Source organism: Cornus florida, unplaced genomic scaffold (assembly GCF_030987335.1).
Source record: "Cornus florida cultivar Cherokee Brave unplaced genomic scaffold, ASM3098733v1 CherokeeBrave_3.0.0_Hap2_Chr11, whole genome shotgun sequence".
In the NCBI taxonomy this organism is placed as follows: Eukaryota; Viridiplantae; Streptophyta; class Magnoliopsida; order Cornales; family Cornaceae; genus Cornus; species Cornus florida.
In genome coordinates, this window is record NW_026775581.1 from 14,240,961 (window position 1) to 14,247,740 (window position 6,780).

The following is a 6,780-nucleotide window of genomic DNA, read 5'->3' on the forward strand; positions in this document are numbered from 1 at the left end:
GCCACACTTCATGCATGATTAATGAGATCCTACGGTAGAATCAAAACCGAATTTCCACACTCGATGCAAACATAGTGAGACAATAACTTAACATTTTTCAATATTTTCATAATATTTCATGAAGTCAAAACTACATAGAATACAAATACATGTCATTGGCCTCCGGCGTTATCTCATACATGTCAAATACATTGTAAGGAGTGCACTCATGTACACATTACATATATGGAATCAAATATATACATTTTGACAGATTAGACTACAATTGACATTCCGAGCCAACCTTCACAAAAATGGAAGTCTTCAAGTCCATAAGTCATCCAAGCATAATGGGAGTCTCAAATTTAATTCTTGTACCTAAAATATGCGCCAGTATCGTAGGGGTGAGTAATATAAAGCTACTCGTAGGAAATGAGCATGCATCGACCGACGTTTTACAAGTTTGCATGATTTAATTATTGTGGTTCATTCCACCTAATGTCTATGTCCAAGGTGAGACTCAAGGAGTATCCTAGCTACCTAAGATCATTTCTAGCATCAATCACCTCATTCGTGCAATCTTAGCAACATAGGGTCATGCTTACACAAAGCAACAACATAGGAACACGCTTACACAAAACAACAACATATAGATTCTCAAAGTAATCAACTTGAAGTCTAAAATGCAACATCAACTAAATAAAACAATTTAGCATAATTAGAATATCTAATACCACACATCAAGACATAGGTTCTCTAGGTTATCAACTAGATATCTAAAAGTGTGTAATCAACTAAATATAGCAATTTAGTATGGATGTACTTAACAATATCAAAATGATTCACAAAAATCATAAAACATAGATGTACTTAATAACATCAAAATGATTCATTAAAATCATAAACATAGATGTACTTAACTAATTCAAAATCGCCAATAACCAAAACCACAAGTTACAATATAAACATGATTGTTAACTTGGGATTGAATGCAAAAATAAATAGTGGAAGACTTGGACATCTAAGCACGGAATTCTGCCGAGACCTCAATGGTTATTCCGGGCACTAACCCGCAGGGAAGACCACCCTAAGTGCGCACTATCTCAATTGGGGAAAACTCATACCTCCCGCATTAGAGCCAAACTCTAGCCATGTTACTAGTAACCATGTCCCAAATGAATCCAAAATAATCAAATAAGTTCACAACTTATACGTAATTTATATAATGCACGAAAACCACCTTCCATGCATAAGTAGGTTGAAACCACACAATCCATGCCTTAGAGTTTTAATTCTAAAATAGCATATATAATGTCAATTACAAAGTGTGCAATTCATTACACATGGCATCAATATATTCCATAAAGAAAACATGTTTTCATGAATATAAGTATAACAACAAAGTTGTCCAATGCTCAAAACACAACAAAGTGAATACATAACAAGTTCAAGTCCATGATTTGAATATAGAAACAACTTCTAAAATACCAATAGATCTATAGAGCCATTAGATAGAATTTAATTAAACAAGATGATTAAATTCTCTAGATTTCAAATAATCTCAAATTAATATATGTTAAGCAACATATCGTGATCTTTACATATATCAAATCAAAAGTGCAAGATGAGCAAGATATCATCAAATAGAATTTAATTAATTTAAATCAATTAAATCTCTAGATTTCAAAAGTTATCCAAATGATCTCAAATTAATATATATCAATCACTAAGTCATGGTAATACCATATATCAAGTCTAAGATGGATTACAAGCAAAACACAATTTACTAGAATTTAAATCAAATTAAATCCATTTAATCTCTAGATTTGAAAACTCATCTAAATCAACCAAAATTAATATATATATATCAAAGATCAACTCATGGCCATGCGATTTACCACGTCTAAAATGAGTTATAAGCAAACTACCATTAATCATAATTTCTCAAATTAATACAGTACATGCATACAAGTTGTATAAGTATAAAAAACATGCAAGATAACAAACATATAACCCTATAACATCCCCTACCTCACTAGAGAAGTGTCTATCTAGAATCCAAGGCAAAATTAACACAAAATGGCAAACCCTTCTAGGGTTATGAAGAGGAAGATGAGGGGAACAAAATGTATTCCCAAGTTCAAGCTTGGAAATCAATGGAAGGCCCTCAAAAATCAAGGTCAAAACTTAAGGCTTTAGGCTCCATCCATGGAGGCTAGGGTTTTCTTTACAAGAGAGGGAGGAAATGGAAAATGATCAAGATGAAATGTGAGTGGAGGGGATAGAGATCCTCCACTCACTATGTGCTCTTACACTACCTCTCACACACACACTAATGCAAGATCAAATTGTGAGCCTACACTTTCACTCATCCAAGCATCCATTGTAGGCTTAATCCTAAGCCTACACTTGCCAACCATCCAAGCCAACAAGTGCACCAATCTTAGGCCAACAAGTGAGTGAATCTTCACCCTCCATGTGTCATCATCCAAGGCCTCAAAGTGTTTCCACACACATATCAACAAGTGGACCAATAAGAGTGTGACACTTGTCACACTTTCCAAAAATTGTAAAAAAATCCTTTTTTAAATATCTTCCAAATTAAATTGCAAAATGGTCCCTAAGACGAAAAATAATTACTTTACAGTAATTACACAAAAACCCCAAAATTTAGGAAAATTACAAAAAGGTCTTGCATCTATACCCTTTATAAGAAAAGCAAACACTTAGCATGTTTTTCTACAAAAGTGAAAATACACATGGTATGGAATTTAAATATCGTGGATGCATGCAAAAACCGGAATCAAATCTGAACGCGAAAAGTGAAGTTATGTCAACAAAGTGACAACCGAGAAAAAGACGAAAGGTGAAAAATGTCACAAAAGTGAAAATGTGAAAATGACTCGGTCATCAAAGTTAGTCCTCAATCCAAGAAAAAGAGTCTCGGAAACCATCGCCGTGCACTCAAGATGACACTAAGTTACAAGAAACCGAACTCAGAAAGGAAAAGATTAACGGAAAAAAAAAAATATCCGTGAAATCTGAGAAAATGAAAGGAAAAAAAATGACCGGGTCATTACATATTTACATTGTTTGCACAAACAATATTTGTAATAACTTTGATATTTAATTTTTTTAGAATCTGTATATTTTCTAGTACTTCAGAATTGCATATTCGTGCTGAGTAGCTTTTTGTTTTTGAGAAAATTTGTTTTCTCTTGGAGCTCCTGACTCCTCATGGTCCAAAGCACTTGAAGCTTCTGACTCCTTATGGTCCAAGGAAAAAACAGGGACGGTAGTAAGAAGGGAACTCTTATGACAGTTAAGTTATTAGCTAGAGATGCCTATATTACTTAGTGTTTTAACCATCAAGAGAACCCTTCTTGCTGTTGACCTTGTGTAGAATAAGTATATCAATACTCATTTTTCCTTACATTATTTCAATGTGGGACAAAAATTTTTATGGGTTGTACATTATTGGGCAGGTATGGGGCCCGCAAGTGTGATAGCCATAAAGAATCTTTGCCCCTACTTAGGTTCAGATCTATTAATGTAACTTCAAGCTTGAAGCGTACGAGATGGTAAGTGACTCAATCATGAGCCTGAGAGGAAGTGTATTGCACCGAACTCTTGTGGCCCAAGGCATGTAGTTCCTCGGCTATGAGCCTGAGAGGAATCGTATTGCACCGACTCTTGTGGTCTGAGGTATATCGGCTATGAGCCTGAGAAGAATTGTATTGCACCAGACTCTTGTGGTCCGAGGCATGTAGTTCCTCGGCTATGAGCCTGAGAGGAATTATGTTGTACCCGACTCTTGAGGTTCGAGGCATATAGTTCCTCGGCTATGAGCCTGAGAGGAATTATGTTATACCGGACTATTGGGGTCCAAAGCATGTGGTTCCTTGGCTATGAGCCTGAGATGAATTATGTTGTACCAGACTTTTGGGGTCCGATTTATGTGGTTCCTCGGCTATGAGCCTGAGAGGAATTATGTTGTACCGGATTCTTGGGGTCCGAAGCATGTGGTTCGTTGGCTATGAGCCTGAGAGGAATTATGTTGTACCAGACTCTTGGGGTCCGAATCATGTGGTGGAAAAGATACCACGTATGCAGGATAGGCCGAAGATTCAAAAATGGTAAGAGGCCACGAAAAAGAGTAATTGTGACTGGGAAGTCTCCCATGCATTTGTTTGGGAGACTATCTTTCACAGAGACTCTCTTCGTAGTGACCAGACGTGGTGTACCACAACTAAATTAACTATACACCCTTTGTATTTCTAGTCGATATGGGACAACCATAAAATTCGTATTTTAGGCAGAATTCTGGGTTTTTTTTTTTTTCAAAAAAAAAAAAAAAAAAAAAAAAAAAAGGATTATTACAAAGAATGCCGCTGGTACTATCAATTACCAGCGGACCCTCTTTGCAATACACCAAAATACTTTCACTGTTCCTTATATAAAGGAAAGCTAAAAGCTATATTTAACCGATATGGGACCACAACAAAATACATGCTTTAGGCCAAATACATTTGGGCTTTGTGTTAGAAAATGAGGGAAAATATTACAAAGAGTGTCCTTTAGATGTATAACCTGGATATATGACCTAAGTTCATGCCTTAATTTCCAATGGGAACTCGTTGCAATATACGTTCATGCTCAAGTATGCCCCTATGTAAAAGGACTTGTAGAATAATAGTTTATCGATATGGGATAAAAGTACAATCAAATAGCCAAAAAATATAGTTTCTTTTGTCGTTATATCAATAGTAGGGTATATGTGCACCCTATGATGGAAAAGAAAGTAGTAATAAGTAGTATCCCACATGGATCAATTGACTAATCGTGTAAAGTTCCACATCATGAGTTTAGAAAGAGGTATAGAAATTAATAAGAATCTTTTATTATGTGGGCCATAAGTAGCCGTATTTATAGAAAGACAAGTTGACTATATTGTCTAATGATAGTACCTTTTAAGGTGTATTGCATTCCATGGGCGTGCAATTATTCGCCCATCAGTTTCGGCTAACCGGTAAACTCCTTTCCCTACCACTTCTATAACTCTGTAAGGTCCGGTCCAATTGGGTTGCAACTTCTTTACGTATGCCGTTTCTTGCTTCAGCACCCAATCGCTTACTACAGAGCTTCTAAACCTAACTCGTTTGTTATAACTATTATACAACTGCTGTTGGTATGAAGCGAGCCGAATTGCTGCGGCATCCCTCTTTTCCTCCAAGAGGTTAAGGCTATACTCTAGCTATTTATCATTGTTTCCTTCGAGCAGCAAATACGTCCGAAGAGTGGGACTTGTTGATTCCATGGGGATGACAGCCTTAGACCCATAGGCCATTGCAAAGGGGATTTCCCCCGTTGGCCGTCGCGGGGTGGTTCGGTATCCGAGAGTACACTAGGTAGATTCTCGTACCACTTTGATTTGAGTTGCTCTAACTTTTTCTTCAGACAGTTAAAGATGGTTCGGTTAGTTATTTCAGCCTACCCATTCCCTTGTAGATAACTAACCGCAGCCAACTTCTGCCTAATTCCATGCTCAACAAAGAACTTTCTTGTACTTCTGTTGTCCAAGTTCTTACCATTGTCCATCATGATGACCTTCGGCATACCGAATCAGCATATTATATTATTCCATAAAAAACTCTTTACTTACTCATGAGTTACGCTTAAGTAAGCCTCTGCCTCCACCCACTTTGTGAAGTAATCCGTGGTTAGTAGCACATATTCCTTTTACTCCACAGCTTTGGATAAGGGTCCGACCATATCGATCCCCCACTGTGCAAATGGCCATGGATTTGCCATTGCATGTAAATCTTCAGCAAGCTGATGTTTCATTAGGCTATGTCGCTGGCACTTGTCGCATCTCCTGGCATACTCTTCAGCATTCTGAGCCAGGTATGGCCAGAAGTAGCCTTGAGTTAGAACCTTATGTGCCGCCGGAGTGGTTGCCACAATCTCCGTCATGAATTTGCTTTAATACTGTGAGGGCCTCATTGGGGCTTAAGCACTTCATGTAAGGACCTGAGAATGATTTCCTGTACAGTTGATTATTAATAATAGAGTATGTGGCTGCGGCGAACCTTACTTTCCTTGCCTCGACTTTCTGGTTCGTGGAATGTCCGGGATCACCATGCTTGAGGTAATCTTCCAGCGAGTTAATCCAGTATAGTTCTCGTGGAATGTCCGGGATCACCATTATCTCCTGTCGATGACTCATACTAGGTTCGTCTAGGGTGTCGATTGGCACTATCTAGACCAAATCTTCGCCTAAGGAGGACGCCACTATAGCCAGCTGATCAGCTTCAGAGTTTTCTTCTCAAGGTAGTTGATAGAATTTGATCTGGTTGAATCCACGTCTAGCACTCTCAACATCCTCCTTGTATGCTTTCATTCTTTCTTCTTTGGGCTGATACTTGCTTGTCACCTGATGCACAACAAGTTAAGAGTGACTAAAAACCTTTAGACACTTTACCTGGAGCTGGTTTGCCAACCAAAGCCCAGCAAGCAAGGCCTCATACTTGGCTTCGTTATTAGTGGCAGGAAAATTTAAACGGATGGACAGCTATAGCTTGGTGCCTTCAGGGGTTGTAATAACTATTTCATCCCCTGCACTGGTTAGATTTGAAGAGCCATCTACCTAAAACTCCCAATGTGGTTCAGGAAGCTCAGGCTCATCGGGTTTATCTTCATATTCTAAGAGAAAATTGGCTAGCACCTATCCTTTGTGCGATACCTTTGGTTCATATGCTATATCGAAAGAACTGAGTTCAACTACCCACTTAGTAATTCTTC